Raw genomic sequence first — 17254 nt, forward strand, 5'->3', positions numbered from 1 at the left:
TATCTCTGGAGCACAAAGTTTCTTCTTAAGACTGATCACAAATCCTTGGTTCGCATTCTCTCACCTGGTGGTGCGGGAAAGGGTTCTCCCAGGTTGGCAAGGTTAGCAGCCAAACTGCAGGAATACTAGTATGAAATTTCGCATGTTCAGGCCTGGTGGAATTTTCAAGCGGATTGTCTTTCCAGACTTTCAATTAAGTGGGAGAATCTTGATGATGTATCCTTTACACTTGCCAATGAGGAAGGAGTGTTGCCTCTGTTCAGAATGTTATCGTTGTCAGTGAGGGCACTTTAGTTGACCATGTTCTTAAAGAAGTTATGGATTTGGTCAGACTTGCTTCGAAACGAGAGAGTTGTGTGCATGTTTCAGTGTGTCCTTTTCTTAAGATCTTGGACGAACTGTACTCATGCGAGGTAGGCTCCCAGGTACTAAGCACACTCCCTCTTGGATTAAGGAGTGGGTTGCCAAGGGTGATCACCTAGGTTCTACTCCCATTGTTTTTTCGCACTGCATGATAAGTCTCATATCCAAAGGGGATTTGGTCAAAGTCAAGCCAGGTAGAGTTCAGATTTAACTAAATTCGGAGGCCCTTTTACTGTAAAAGATGTTCTTCCACATTATGTTGTGATAAAAAATGGTGAAAAATTGAATATATACGCAGAGTGGCATTATATCAAAGATGTGGTATTTCACCTACCATACATGTACCCGACCCCTGTTCTGAAAACTCACAAAGCAATAGTGGCTATATGTTGTCTGAACTGGATAATACTGTGTCTGATCCTATTGTTGACAATCGAAGGGAGGTGGGTGGTGGTGATGCATCTGATTCCAGCAGCATAGTCCACAGCACTCTTGTGTATTCAGGGACCAGAAGTTTGAGGTCTTGCAGACCTCTTGCCTGTTTAAATGATTACTGGTGTTAACATTGCTATGTTTTTACTTTTGTCTTCTTTTCCTTTATATGTAAAGGAGGAGGATGTGTTGTATATTTTCACCTGTTTTAACATAGCTTCTATCCACTGTAAAGACCTTCCTCTATTTTCCCTTCTCCCTTTCCCTTCTAGAATCCCTGTCAGAATTTTAGTACCTTGTGTCTTGGTTCGGTGAATGTCAGTTGACGGTCCGGTCAGCTGGTGAAGTGTTCGCTCAGCTGTTTCTACGAATAAACCAGCGTGCCTTACTTCACAAAGTCTCCTGTTTGCTTCTATATATATTCGGAGCTGGAATATATATATATATATATATATATATATATATATATATATATATATATATATATATATATATATATATATACATATATATATATATATATATATATATATATATATATATATATATAAATATATATATATATAGTTTGCAGCATGTTGGATAAATACTTTTTCTTGAGTTCAATTCATGGAGTCAGTGCCTTCCTTATATCATTTTGGAATTTGGATTGGTAAATAATATATATATATATATATTCACTGAAAAAACCATGGGTTATAGACCATATATAGTTAGGAATTAGCATTTACAAAACCTTATTTTACTCACACAAAACCATTGAAATTCCATATATAGTTAGTTGCACTAACTATATATCGCGCACCCGCAATCCACTGCTGATCATGTCACATATTACATCATTCATGACATGGTCAGTGACATCACTGATGACATCACTGATGACATCTCAAATGACATCACTGATGACATCACTGATGACATCATCCAGTGACTGTGTGTTTCTGTAAAGTTTAAATATGTTTTACATATTGAAAAATGAGTAGATGTAGAAGGCTCTAAATAAGAGATTTAGTAGGTGCGTGACTGACTGTATGAGTGAGTGATTAAATGTGTCTCACTGAGTGCATGGGTTAGTGACTAAACTGTCTTAATTTGTGCATCATTATGTCTGTTGTTCTGTAAACTGCTGCATGTGTTGATCAGTATCTATATGAGTAACTATATGGGTTATTGATTGATTGTCCAAGTATTTGTATGGGAGACTGAGTGTGTGTGTGGCTGGCTGGGAGATGTGTGACTCTGTGCAGATCAATGTGTTCTTGTATCAATGATTGTATAAGAGAGTAAGAATGTGTTAGTATATATTTGAAAATGTAAGGTACTCTATGTTTAACTGTATAGATTAGAAAATGGAAGTGTGATTGATTCTTTACAGGACTGACTAGGTGTGTGAGTAACTCCATGGATGAGTGGCAGAGTGTGAGTGTCTGTATACGTGTATGAGTGCATATGATAGTGTTGTAAAGATGAGTGATTGTATGTATGAATGATTGTATGGGTGAATGAGTGAATGTGTGTGTAGACATAGGAATCAGTGAGTGCGTATATAGTAACTAGTATTGGTGTGTCAATGGTTTAAAAAATTATATTCTGTATTTAACACTGGGTGTAACAGAGGTTATATTAAAGTGTGAGGAGATGCATTGTATTGTCACATGAATGATATCATCAGTGATGTGACCATTGATGTCAAATGAGATGTCATCAGTGATGTCATTTGAGATGTTATCAGTGATGTCATTTGAGATGTCATCAGTGATGTCATCAGTGATGTCATTTGAGATGTCATCAGTGATGTCATTTGAGATGTCATCAGTGATGTCATCAGTGATGTCACTGACCATGTCATGAATGATGTAATATGTGACATGATCAGCAGTGGATTGCGGGTGCGCGATATATAGTTAGTGCAACTAACTATATATGGAATTTCAATGGTTTTGTGTGAGTAAAATAAGGTTTTGTAAATGCTAATTCCTAACTATATATGGTCTATAACCCATGGTTTTTTCAGTGAATTTTCAAGGTTTTGTAAATGCTAATTCCTAACTATATATGGTCTATAACCTATGTTTTTTTCAATGAATTTCAATGTTTTTTTATTAGCAAATATCAAAAGCTTTAAAATGTCAAGTACGTGGTAGGTAAAAACATTTTCGTGTTTAAGCACGCTGATGTGCTTTCAACGCTGCCCCCCCCCCTCTTTTCTTTTAGGAGTATTCTCTCTTTGCAGATAGTGAAGGGTAGGTAACGCAGGCCTTTGCCCCCGTTGTAATCCGTCGTGCCTGCTTCCCTCTCCATTTGATTGATTGTTATCCAAGCATTTACTGTTTTGGAATTGGTTCTCTTTGGTTCATTCTCTATTTACAAACAAGCACAGAGTCGCAATACTCTGTTTAGTCTTTGCAGATAGTGAAAAATCGTTAGAAAAAACAAAAGGAATCAAGCAAAATCAGTAGGCCACTAATGGGATCTCTTTTTGACCTCGCTAAAATAGAAACATAGGAACAACCCCTCATGAGAAATATGAAACTAGTGAGAGGAACCGAGCTCGACGCCATGATGGCTGCAAGACAGCTCGGCTCCGCCGCCCACCCCGCCCAAAATAACGACAAACCCTATGCAAATATTAAAAATATATAGAACACACCAGCAAAGTAACAGGGTAAAACGTTTTATTAAATAACTATTTACATGGCAGCCTGCTGCAACATCGATCCAAATGCATGCCGCCGTTCCCGGGATTTCTCCCCGACTACTCTGCGGCCTACGAGATGGAGAGGCCGGGGCTTTGACTAGGCGTGCCTCCGGCCGCAACCACAGCGCCAACGATCGCTGCTGACGGAGGGGAGCCTTGCCGGTGAGACCACTGATCTGAAGAACCGCTGCCTGCGGTGCCTCCATGAGCCGCTTGACGGAGGCCCCCGAGGGGCGGTGTGGTGGCGCGGACTCGGAGGGGGCGCTTGGCTCCTGCCCCCTCCCCAAGTCTTGTTGCCCTGGTGTGGCCTGAGATCGCCCCGACATAGGCGGCCGGCTCCCGGGGTGTGAGAAGTTGGCCTGATAGGTGATGTTTCCAATTCTGGAACCACCGGTTATCAGACCAAACAATCCCTTATGGTGTCTGGTTGTAAGTCAACCTTATTAGACAAGCTATCCTAGGGGTAGCATGGACTAAGCAGCCTAAAGGCTTAACTTAAGAGGTCGTGTTAAGCGAGCTGTTTTACCACATACAATCCTGTAATATCAAATGAAAGGACACCACACAAGTATATATTATAAAAATATATGTATTTATTACTAAAAACAATCCCCAGTATTCTTTATGAATAAAGGGGCACAAGCGTTAAATCAAAAGCACAGTTTAAACATACAAAGTTGCACAAATATGGATGAGGGCGGGGGGCCACTCAAACCATATACTAAACAAGTGGTATAAGAGATACCAATCGAACAGTGGTTAGGCCTAGGGCCTAGGGAATCGCTGGGAGCAGTCGGGACAAGCAATGCTGAAGTCGGGAGAGGCCCACGGGATTCGGGTGCAGTGCGGAAAGCGCACGCATGCACCAATGTTAACCAATGGTGCGTAAAAGTTGTAAAGTTAAAGTTTAAGGACACTTCCACTGAACCTAGAGGAACAAAACTTAAGACACAGACCCTAGAGATGTGTACCAGTGTGGGAACACCGGCGGAGCAAAGTTACCTCACCCACAGGAATCGGGTGCACAGGGTCGAAGTTGAGTCGGGTTTCGTCACGCAGGCTCTTGGTGCTTGAAGCTGAAAGGGCTGCAGGCGGGGTGAAAGAGAAGTGTCCGGTGGAGTCCAAGGGTGGACTCGAGTCGAAAAGTACCTGAAAGCAGAGGGGACAGAGTCTGGGTCACTCAGCAGTGACCAGGGTGGAACCAGGACGGAACCATGCAATGTCGGGCGCAATCAGGTGGTCGTCGAGGAGCTTCTCTCCGCTGTCACGTGGGCTCTGGGGCATCTACGATGTCCAGGAGCAGGTCACGATCTGTCCCACGGAGGCTCTCGCCGTCGGCGCTGTCGGCTTAAAGATTGGAGCAAACAACACTTGGCAAAAGCAATCTACGCGGAACTGGGAGATTGCTTCTCACTCGAACCAGGAGGGTCAGAGTGGGGGCTCCTTTTCAGGGGAGCTGGTGCAAATCTGGAGCAACCAGAATCGCAGGTCGAATTTCAAGTTTCGTCGGCACAGGGGCCACAAGCCGGCTGGCAAGTGACCGGGCCCACGTGTTGAGCCAAAAGAAGCAGAAGGGCCCCACGCAGCACTCATCGAGTGTGGAGGGCTGAACTTCGGTGCAAGTGTGGCTCAGGGTTGGGGCTTCTCAAATCCCGGTGTACAGCTTCGAGGGTCACTCGTGGGCTGCACGGTCAGCATCTCGTGGTCTTTCCAAGATGGCGTGCCCCACGCTTCCGGTCGCCTCCACGGGTCTCAGCTCTGCAGGGACTGTGGATCGGGCTGTTGGAAGGCAAGCAAGCTTAATCTCGTCGATCTCTGTCGCTCGAGTTCCGGCGGGAACTGCGACAAAGCAGACGTCGATGGCTGGATGGTGCCTGTTTGCACAGGGTGGTTACTCCTTGACCACAAGGGAGATTCTTCGGGCTTCTACGTCGAGTAGGATGTCGAAGGGTCCAGAGTTTCAGTTCTTATGTTTCATCAGGATAATCTGCAGTGCATTGGCACTGCTCCCACTCTTATTCGAATCTGGGGGGCTGGATTACCTGCTAGGTCCCCTCCTATGGGTGGGACCCAGGAAGGGGGTGGATACACCCCTTTCCTTTGATCCAGGCCGCCCTGGCACGAGGTCTGGAGTGCCCCAGAACCGGTTTGGCCGGATTATGCAAGGGGCAGCCTTGTGCTCCCCATGCAGTGTCTGGTTTCTTTCAAACCTCCCTGCTACAATCCACTATCTCCTGTCTGGGGGGGTGTAACACCTCCCTGCGACAGGAAACCCTTTGTCCAGGCCCCATTTGGCTGAGTTTCGGTCAGCTTCAGGGGGTCAGACTCGTGTCTGTGGCAGAGGCATCTATTTTGTGGATCCAAGGTCCTTTTAGAAATTAACCGCATGTAAGTAAAGTAACATGTCTTACCCCTCTAGAGGGGTGGAATGCTATCCCCGTCGCCAGAACTGGCGAGGGGATAGTATTCCAAATCGTATGACACCTTACACGACAGGTTTTGATAAAGCCAAACCAGAGTTGCTATATAACCGCGAGGATTATAAGGCACTTAAGAGTATATGGTATGGCATTATCCTGAAACAGCTTAGGGAGTTGTTCCCGACCGCTGCAGACAGGCTCAGCTCATGCTAGAGTTCCATCTCACATGAAACCACGCACTCTGCCTCCAGGATTGATGAGGCCTTCCATAGGAGTGGCTCACAGGTTAATATGTGTCCAGATATAGGTGTAGATATAGGTATACTATATCTAAGTAAGGGGTGCTTACACCACCTTACCCCAGCTGAGTGATCAGCCAGTTGTGTCAATTTAAGAACCAGCCAGGGGTGGCAAAAGATATGCTGCAGCCCCTGGTAGGCCTTGGTGGCCCCTATGCCCTGGGCACCTATAGTGCATTATACAGGGGCTGACAAGGAGTCCATTTCCAATTGTGGTATGTACCTAGGGTACATGGAATCCATTTTACAGAGAGAGCAGATGGCCTGGGGCCCTGATTAGCAGGGAACCAGGTCAACTAAGTAAAAAACCAGCTAAACACAAGGCAAAAAATCTGGGGTAACCATAGTCAGGTAGCCACCTTCCTACACGGGGTCCGGCGGAACTTTTAGCCTTTTGGTGACTCTTCCATTCTGGACCTTGTCCCACAATCCGTTTGACCTGAAGACACGTCCTGCGGTGCCCTGGTCCGACCATCACATATACCTGTGCCAGCAGACGGCGTGGGGTGCACTGGAAGGGAGAGGCGGCGCGAACGAGCCTCCCCCACCTCCCCAGGTGGAGGTTTCTCAGCTGCACCCCAGCGCTTCACTCGACGTAGGCGGCCGGCTCCCGGGGTCCGGCGGAACTTTTAGGCTTTTGGTGACTCTTCCATTCTGGACCTTGTCCCACAATCCGTTTGACCTGAAGACACGTCCTGCGGTGCCCTGGTCCGACCATCACATATACCTGCGCCAGGAGACGGCGTGGGGTGCACTGGAAGGGAGAGGCGGCGCGAATGAGCCTCCCCCACCTCCCCAGGTGGAGGTTTCTCAGCTGCACCCCAGCGCTTCACTCGGCAGCTGAGTTACGGCCACTCTTGCGGCACAGTGACTCGCTCGGCCAGCTGAGTTGCAACTGCTCTTGCTATTACAGCGTCTCACCCGCCATCCGGCTGAATTGCACCCACTCTTGCGGTACAGCGACAGGCGGCTGCCACGGAGCTCACGAAATGGCGGTCGGCTCCACAGACTTGGGCCTGGCCTGCAAGGATGGCTCTGAGCAATCCTGGAACTCGGACGCTTGACTGCTAGGGCATGGGCCCCATTCCCATAAGTGTCCCCTCAGCCTTGAAGATTCTACAAGAGTCACCGGGGCCCCCGACTCCCGCAGACTTCCGGTGGGGAGCGACTGCCATGATTGCTCGCGGAATGGCCACGACGTAGCCACGGGGTGCTCTCATGCTGACGCCAGCTTCAGTCTGAAACATCCAGAAACACTGTAGTATCTCGTTGTCGCGTAATGCGTCATATGACGCGCCGCGTTAGCGCACCCGATGCGCGAAGCGAGGCGCGAAGCGCTGCTTCCCGGAAGCGGCGCGGAGCGCGTAACTTAAGCATAACAGGTCATGTGACTTGTTAATAAAAATTTTCATTGGTTCATTTCACTTTTGGTTTCCTAATGATGTAAGGCTAGGTCATTTGACCTAAAAATGACACTTTTCATTGGTTTAGAACTATTTTTTGTCCCAAATGATGAAAACCCCTCCTTGTTTCCTCACTCTGACTTTCATCTTTGTGAGAGGAAGACCTTTTTTCATCACTTAGCAATGGCAAGTGTTGTAGCTTCAGCTGGTGCCTCCCCACCACCACCACCACCTCCTAGGAGGAGAGTACCACCTCCTCAGGTGGTAGTTGAGCAAGAGGTGCCCCCCCCCACCTTCTTGTTGCCTGATTCGGCCAGCTCAATCGATCGAGCATGAGACTCTGTTGTGATCTGAAGAACCGCTGCCTGCGGTGCCTCCCAGAACCGCTTGACGGAGGCCCCCGAGGGGCGGTGTGGTGGCGCGGACTGGGAGGGGGCGCTTGGCTCCTGCCCCCTCCCCAAGTCTCGCTCGGCCAGCTGAGTTGCGCCCACTCTTGCGGCCTACGACATGGAGAGGCCGGGGCGTTGACTAGGCGGGGCCTCCAGACGCAACCACAGCGCCAACGATCGCTGCTGACAGAGGGGAGCCTTGCCGGTGAGAGCCACTGATCTGAAGAACCGCTGCCTGCGGTGCTTCCCTGAACCGCTTGACGGAGGCCCCCGAGGGGCGGTGTGGTGGCGCGGACTGGGAGGGGGCGCTTGGCTCCTGCCCCCTCCCCAAGTCTCGCTCGGCCAGCTGAGTTGCGCCCACTCTTGCGGCCTACGACATGGAGAGGCCGGGGCGTTGACTAGGCGGGGCCTCCGGCCGCAACCACAGCGCCAACGATCGCTGCTGACGGAGGGGAGCCTTGCAGGTGAGAGCCACTGATCTGAAGAACCGCTGCCTGCGGTGCCTCCCTGAACAGCTTGATGGAGGCCCCCGAGGGGCGGTGTGGTGGCGCGGACTGGGAGGGGGCGCTTGGCTCCTGCCCCCTCCCCAAGTCTCGCTCGGCCAGCTGAGTTGCGCCCGCTCTTGCGGCACAGTGCCTCACTCGGCCGGTTGAGTTTCGCCTGCTCTTGCGGCTACAGCGTCTCACCCGCCATCCAGCTGAGTTGCGCCCACTCTTGCGGCCTACGACATGGAGAGGCCGGGGCGTTGACTAGGCGGGGCCTCCGGCCGCAACCACAGCGCCAACGATCGCTGCTGACGGAGGGGAGCCTTGCCGGTGAGAGCCACTGATCTGAAGAACCGCTGCCTGCGGTGCCTCCCTGAACCGCTTGACGGAGGCCCCCGAGGGGCGGTGTGGTGGTGCGGACTGGGAGGGGGCGGTTGGCTCCTGCCCCCTCCCCAAGTCTTGTTGCCCTGGTGTGGCCTGAGATCGCCCCCGACATAGGAGGCCGGCTCCCGGGGTCCGGCGGAACTTTTTTCCTTTTGGTGACTCTTCATTCTGGACCTTGTCCCACAATCCGTTTGACCTGAAGACACGTCCTGCGGTGCCCTCGCAATGCGGCCTGGTCCCTGAATGTGTGCGGGGGGACGGTATTGATTGGATCAAGATGGCGGCTTCACACAAAGCTGACTCAAGTGTTGCTGCTGATGCTATGCAGACAAAAACTGGTTTTCAGTTTGTACATTCTTCAGGATTTTTCCATCCAAGGCTGGTTGAGAGTTTGTAGAACGATGGCTTCAGATTTTCAACATACTACTGTTCAACATTCTTCATAAATGTAACAATGTGAGACTCACTAGTAGAACGGCCGTTTATCTTTCCTTTCAAAATGCTGCCAACAATATTTTCTGAATGGAAGACACCATCTTGTAGCATAAAGGGCTGCGTCAAGGGTGGTATTGCCCAGAATGTCTTGTTTTCTAGTGCTCGTAATGATGAAGCCAGAACTGCCAAAAGGGATTCTGGTCCTGCCGCTACTTATTGGAGACATTGAACTATACTCTGGACCTGCCTGGCCTCGACCAAAATGGCGCCAGTATGGGAGCGACTTGCAACTCCTTATGACGTTCTAGTTACTTAGCCTTGACGTTATGGGGGATGTATGCGGTCTTTGTGCACATGGCGGGCAGGGAAGGGTACTGACTGGGAATACGGACAACCCTATTGATGTTGATTTTTCATTATTGATTATTGATTATTGTATTAATAAAGCTTCGAAGTAATGTTACCCATGATACTCGCCCATGGTATGCGTATGGACGATTTTATTGTAACTGATCCTGTTATACTTTCAATTATAAAATCAACCTTCACTGATCCTGCAACCGTTTGTCACGTTTAGTTTTTTCAATTAAATTGCTCGCTTGTTACATACTCCTATACCCCTGGCTTTTGAAAGACACCATCTTGTAGAATAAAGGGCTGCGTCAAGGGTGGTATTGCCCAGAATGTCTTGTTTTCTAGTGCTCGTAATGACGAAGCCAGAACTGCCGAAAGGGATTCTGGTCCTGCTGCTACTTATTGGAGACATTGAACTATACTCTGGACCTGCCTGGCCTCGACCAAAATGGCGCCAGTATAGGAGCGAATTGCAACTCCTTATGACGTTCTAGTTACTTAGCCTTGACGTTATGGGGGATGTATGCGGTCTTTGTGCACATGGCGGGCGGGGAAGGGTACTGACTGGGAATACGGACAACCCTATTGATGTTGATTTTTCATTATTGATTATTGATTATTGTATTAATAAAGCTTCGAAATAATGTTACCCATGATACTTGCCCATGGTGTGCGTATGGACGATTTTATTGTAACTGATCCTGTTATACTTTCAATTATAAAATCAACCTTCACTGATCCTGCAACCGTTTGTCACGTTTAGTTTTTTCAATTAAATGGCTCGCTTGTTACATACTCCTATACCCCTGGCTTTTGACCCTTTCCTACGTGCGGTCTGTACTACCGCCCTCGGGCGATCTATGTAATGAACAGACTACCATTGCCGAAACACAAGGGAATGCATCTCAGAGAGATAAGTCAAGTACGTGGTAGATAAAAACATTTTCGTGTTTATGCACGCTGATGTGCTTTGAACGCTGTGCCCCCCCCCCCCCCCTCATCATTTAGATTACCACCGCCCATTGCACAAAAGCGTACCGGGCGCTCCCCACGCAAAAAAACGATTTTTTTTTTTATTTTTTTTTTGCCCCGCGGGGCCCTTTTAAAGCCTCCACATCAAACCTAGGGGGTCAGGGAGGATCTACTATGCCCCCTTATGGTCATTTCCCCCTTTGTTTTGGCCTCCTCTTGTCTCTCGATCCTACCGAGAGACAAGATGGCGGCTGCTCCGGACTGTTTAGAATGTTGACAGACACCGGAGAGCCAATCAGCTTCGCTTCGCGAAGTTCCGTTACGCGTCAAGTACGCGAACCGGAGCGCTACCCGGAGCGCTGTTACAGATATATATATTTTTTTGAATGTTAATTTATCAAAATCCACTGGAGCACATATATTGAGACCTAGCAAAGGCACATTGGGCTACCAGTCCCTACAATTTTGCCAAGTTTCGTGCAAATCCATTCAGCCGTTCGAGCTAAAAGTGAGGCCAACCGCCCTATGGAAATTAACATGGGAAAAACGCGTTTTGGGACCCCCCTTTTTTCTCGGCCCCCCTTGACGAAACCCCCCCAAATTTTCAGGGGCTGCTCAGAAACAAAATGTTCCATTTTCCTGATAATTTCAGCCAATTCCGTCCACAAACGCCAAAGTTATTAGACATAGAATTTTCAAAAATCCCATAGAGAAAAAATCCTAACTATATATACCTACTGGCGACCGCCAGTAGGTAATATATATATATATATATATATATATAAATATATGAGGTATGTTGAATTCCCAACACCGGCGAGCGCAGCAAGGCAGCCACACACACAAGCAGGAACCAGCGAGACCCAAGACGGTGCAAATTTTTCTTTATTAAAGTTTAGCCCAGCACCAGTCCGCCATGACGCGTTTCGGCTAGAGATAGCCTTGATCACATGTCAGCGTCAAGGGGGCTGACCACCCATTTAAAGTGCAAGAGTGCCATCACATGTCATGGAAATCAAAGAAATACTATTGATTCCAAAGAGTCTTAGAACTACATCGCGGCTTAAATGCCAGTATTTGCACATAGAGTATACACAGCAAAAAATCGTGATATAATAACAGTAAAATACATATTACAGACACAATTTTATAAAACCTCAGTGAACAAAAGTATATTTGTCAGAATTCATGGCAACGGCTAGGAAAAACTTCTAAAATAAATATAAAAGTTAAAAGCCTAATAAATATTTATAAATAATCATGTTATTGCCTAAAAATCCAAAAACTACAGTTATGTATACAAATTGGCACAAATAGCTGCGGTAAGTTATACAAGAACATATCTCTAAACCCCTGTTGTCATGGATTCAATAACTTTAGTGGATTTTAAGCCCATGTGAGCTTTATACTAGCACTGAGGTAAAAAGTGAAAGCTGTCATGTGCAAATACGCATAATTAGTGCAAAAACATGTTATATGGCATTAAAGTGCTACCAAAAAAGTAGTGCAAAAAAGTTAAATCATAGATCTAAAAAAGATCATTTACAAACTTTAGGTCAAGGAGGGTCCAGGATGCTTGTTAGGATATCATATCTTTAGTATAAATACAATGCATACAGGGCAATCACAGTACTGAGGAAATTATATATTTACATTCGTAGACTCCAACTACTTCCCAAACACGGCGAGGAAGGAGAGACGGACCTCTGAATGCAGGCAAGATGTTTTTTAATTCGTTAACCCAGCTTCAGCATACAAGGATGACGCGTTTCGGGCTCGAGAACCCATGATCACATGAAGACTGTAAGAATACCATTTGCTTTTAAGTATTATTGCAATCCCGCCCTGATCACATGTTCCAATCACATAGTAATAGATCTAAAAAAACAGACTGCACCACCATATTATCCGTGCAAAATACACAGTCACTGCATTTGGTTTGGTACACTGTTTTTCTTGATTCTCACATCGGTCTATCAGAAGACATATTAATGTTTAAATACATTTTATATAATACGAACTCAAAACAGTAAAATATGTTACAATTATTAATTTCATAACAAAATGGGTTAATCCATATTGAAACCGTAATATGTTATTACTCTATCAGAGTCTTATAACTATATCAGGTTAAATCCTGGAAGTAAATAATCCCCATTATGATTACTGCTGATTCAATCATATTAAGACCTAAAAAAGGGAGCTAGTAAAAAATGGCTTAACTGGGATGTGCAAAATAGAGCAAAAGCAGCAGAGTCATGTAATTAATGTGCAAAAAACTGTGTGTACCAACATTATCCCTATTCGGGAAATAAAGTTCAAAAGTGCAAAAGTGTATAGCCGTATTTTCCCGACCGGGTCCTGGTGGGAGGATCTGTGTTCCTGCTCGATGGCCCCAGAGACTCTTCACCGGTCCGGTTTTGCCACTGTATGGCTTTATACCTGTGCGTTAAAAGGGTAATGGTAAAACACCAACTCTAATTATATGGAAATGGTCCAGACGGTTTAGCACTAACCTGCTTATGCTTGGTGATGCAAACTCCCCTTTAGATATCAGGGCGCGGCTCAATACGGCCCCAGCCTGCTGTTTTATCAGCAGTGCTCTCTTCATGTCTCTTGATGACCCCACCGTTAGCTCCGGAATCGCATACAAGAGGGATAAGAGTCTTGATCTGTTCAAGGGGCTGCTGTGTTCTGCATCACGGAAGAGATCAATAAACTCCAGGGTGCAAGTGGCGACTTTTTGATCTGAGTGAGCGGACCGATGGCAGAGAGGGCACTCTGTCAGGTTTGTGACGAAGTACCCGGTCTGCCAAACTCTAAATCGTATTTTTTTTTTATTATTATTACTATTATGGCCCATTGCCACATTCTCATTTGGCTGTAACCCTCTTGCAAAGTGCCAGTGTCACTGTGAAGGCTTCTTTGCCTACCATACACAATTCTTTGACATTGAACACAGCTGTATTTTCTGAAAGTGTGCTGCATAAGCACATCAATCCCTGTTTCAGTAGGGGAGGTACTATACTGTGGAGAAGAGGCAGTGCCAGACGACAGGGTACATCACACTTGACACCAGGGTTTGTCACACTTAAGGCATACACAGCTAGATTCATCAAGCTTAAATCCGCTCGCAAAGGGGCAGATTCTCGGAATCTGCCCCTTTGCGACCCGTATTTTTGCATTTGGGATGCATCATCCCAAATGCAAAAATCGCAATTTAAGAAATCGCAAAATTGCGATTTCTTAAATTGCTATTGCATTTAAGAAATCTCATATTGAGATTCCTTAAATGCAATGCATGAAAGTGAACAAAATAGCGAATTCGCTATTAGGACATGCAAATTACCATGAAGTACAACTTCATGGTAATTTGCAAAAAGTTTGAAAAATGCACTCAAGTGCATTTTTCAAAGTTTCATGTTGCGCACACACATGCCCTAAGGGCATGTGTGTGCACAACATACGTGCACACATCAATTTCAGGGGTGCAACAGGGTGTCCTTTGGACACCCCTGTACCCTTGAAATCGCAATCTCAATTTGCGAATCGATAATTGCGATTAGCAAATTGAGATTGTCTTCCCATTCATTCCTATGGGCCTCTAGGCCCATAGGAATGAATGGGGAGATATTCCTTAATTGCGAGTCGCAATTTGCGAGTCGCAATTAAGGAATTATTAGAAATCGCTATTTTTTAAGTGATTTCTTGATGCATAGCATTTTGCTATTCCTTAATAGCGATTCAGTATTTTTCGCTATTAAGGATTAGCAAAATGTGTTCTTGATGAATCTGGGGGATAGAGTCTTCATGATAATATGCAAAAGAACAACTGTTTTTTTAAGATTGGGCAATTTTCCGAGCCCCTCCTCTCTCCCACCGGTTCCCTCATGTCAGCAGAGGCTAGGACATTGTCCCATCCCTGTCCTTTCCTCCCTCTGCCACACCCTTGAGACTCATAAAATAGTCCCCTCCTCATGTCCCTCCCCAGGTCCGTCACAGGAAATTGCAGCTTGTAGGAGGCCTCTGGGTGGGACACGAAGTTGGAGTTCATACCCATTATGCTACTCTCAGCCCTCCTTCAAGCTATTGTTTGCTGCAGAAAAACGAAAGGAGAAACAGTGAGGGCCATAGCAAGTGATCTTGTAAATTGGAAAGAAGGGTTTCCTTACCCTTCCTAAATCTGACTTGAGATCTCTGATCCAGGGGCCACAAAACCAGTGACATGGGGAGCAAAAGCCAAGCCAGGGGTAGCAGCTGCTACTTTTGGTGACATCCCCCTCCCCCCCCCACCCCTACAATTGATGTCCTTTGTGTGATATTATTCAAAACAGCAGCTAAACACGTTGTACCTTGGGCAGCATTAGAGGGGACCGCAATAAGCTTTGCTTCCATGCTAAGGCAAGAATGAGGCTTCCCTCCTGCTTAGTGCACAATAAAGTAGTTCTATAGGGAGGTGACACCAGTCCTTAGCCCTCCTCCTGGCAGGGCCACATCACATCAATGAAGGCTTTTATAAGCCAGCTGTGTCCTTTATTCTGCTTGCAGTGGCGACTAACTGATCATTGCCAAAGGAACAATTGATTCCATTCCCTTTGTACCATTCTTTCTAGGGAGGGCAGGTTGCCTCTCCGAATCAACGCTCTGGCACCAGAAGCTGTCTCGGTTAACTATCCTGCTAATAAACAGATTTAAAAAAAAAAAAAAAAAAAAAAAATCTGGCTTCATGGAACACAAAGACATTTCCAGAACTGGAACACAGATCTTTCAGCATGGCAACAAGCTTCGCTACAGAAACAATTGAACCAGGCATTCCGCTCACAGAGAGGTGACAGTGGTGTCTAGGTTACCTGTCTCCAGGTAACTGGATGCCACTAGTTCTGTGGCATCCAGTGACCTGCTTATTTTGCCTACGGAGCTATTCTTGGATGTCACCTTGGCCAGTGAGAGGTATGATTTCCTTCTGCTGCTTGGAAACACATTGTAAACAACATCATCTCACTGTTCTCCATCAGGTACCAATGCGAGTTCCTATGAGCAACATTAGGCCCAACTCACATAGATTTTACTATGCCTTACCTTTGTAGTACTCTCTGCTTGCCCCTAAATTCGAGGCCGAAACCAGAATTAAGCCTGAGGTAAAACTGTATTTCAGCAGGAATTTGACATTACCCTCTAAGTGGTCCAATGCTCTTGTCCATTGAATCTCTGCGTTTCTGGACTCCTCCACTCAGCATTTCGTCTGGAAAAGGCCCCAACAGCATGGCTAAGGTGTTCTTCTTCACGTAAACCGCATAAGAGGGTAGAGTGCATGAATATCTATTGTGCTTCCGAAATATCATAGCCAGAATTAAAGGTACATAGAGGCGGAGTTAAGAGTAGTTAAGCTATACTTGTATATACTCAAGATGGGTTTTATTCATCACTCCTAGAGTGCAACCAGATGTTATGGTGGCTCATGCAGCCTATAAATCTGCTCTTAAAAACAGGAAGGAGGCCCTGCATAAATGAGATTGAGAGTTGCTGCAGTCAACTGGGCGTGGGGGGGGGGGCAACAGCAGTACTTTTTGGAGCGCAGTGAAGAGTATTAGGTCAAGGAATGCTTGTGCTGGCTCCCTGCCCCAGCGTAAAATCTTAGGGGCGGATTGGGTTTCATAATTTTCCTTCATCTATTACCTAGAACAGAGTGTAGACACCCTCCTTCACATGAAACTGATAAGTTCTTCGCCACTTATAATATCTTTGCTTGAGGTGGAGTTGGCTATATGTCTGTGTGCAAGTTGGAAAGTGCCTGGGCCTGACAAGATCCCAATAGATTTTCTAAATTGTGACACAGGTACACACAGATACGGCACTGGTTGACGCAACCCATGGTGAGGGAAGCACCAACTAACATATTGTAATAAATGATGAGAGGATTGGAAGACGAGGTGTAGCATGTGAAGATCTCTTTATTAAATTAGATGGTAAGTATCAGAGAGGGAGACCCCACCAGGAGCAGCTCACTTGCTGCTCAGCCCGTTCACAACTGATCCTCGCGCTCAGACATTCAAACACTCCATTCTAACCACTCACCAACATTCCACTCTGGCTGAGCAGCAAGACCTACTATGTTTAGTCTACTACACATCTTTCGAGAAATGGTTGATGCGTAAGGACAAAGACAGGAGTCTAATGACAGAATTGTATGGGCACTTTCGGAGGGAGGGGGGTGGACTCAAAATCACCCTCGCAGCTTAGGTGGGAGCGGGAGGTGGGTAGACAGCTCTCCTCGAAGGAATGTGTAATAAGATGATCTGTAGCCGAGTGGTATTGATAGATGATAGTTTATTGATGGATTTCAAGGTTAGATCATATAATCATTTAAGTATCATTCAACTCTTTCTTAAGCTTCTTCTAAGCCTCTTCTAAGCCCCACCAGGAGTAGCTCTCCTGCCACTCAGCCCTCTTTTCCAACTGTTCTCCATCCACACACCACACATTCTATATTACCTCATTCACTCAACATTCTACCATTCACTCAGATAGGGCTGAGCAGCAAGATAGTATAATAAGAAAGGTTGTGGTTTCTAAACCAGTATACTACAGAATGGCTAGATGTATTTTACCGAGCACGA

The 17254-nt window shown here is 46.3% G+C and overlaps 1 protein-coding gene across 6 annotated transcripts in view; it reads left to right on the top strand.

The window, feature by feature from the left end:
* AOC1 (amine oxidase copper containing 1) overlaps positions 1–17254 on the top strand; it is a 258333-nt gene that overhangs the window by 66652 nt on the left and 174427 nt on the right. Inside the window, exon 1 of one of the 6 annotated variants that reach the window (XM_078662766.1) lies at positions 12299–12440. The exons of the other annotated variants lie outside the window; for them this stretch is intronic. The gene's annotated coding sequence lies outside the window, so the exon portion shown is untranslated. Of the gene's footprint in view, positions 1–12298; positions 12441–17254 lie in introns of those variants that run through there. 6 annotated transcript variants of the gene reach the window in all.

The sequence above is a fragment of the Lissotriton helveticus genome, chromosome 10, assembly GCF_964261635.1.
Source record: "Lissotriton helveticus chromosome 10, aLisHel1.1, whole genome shotgun sequence".
Lineage (NCBI taxonomy): Eukaryota > Metazoa > Chordata > Amphibia > Caudata > Salamandridae > Lissotriton > Lissotriton helveticus.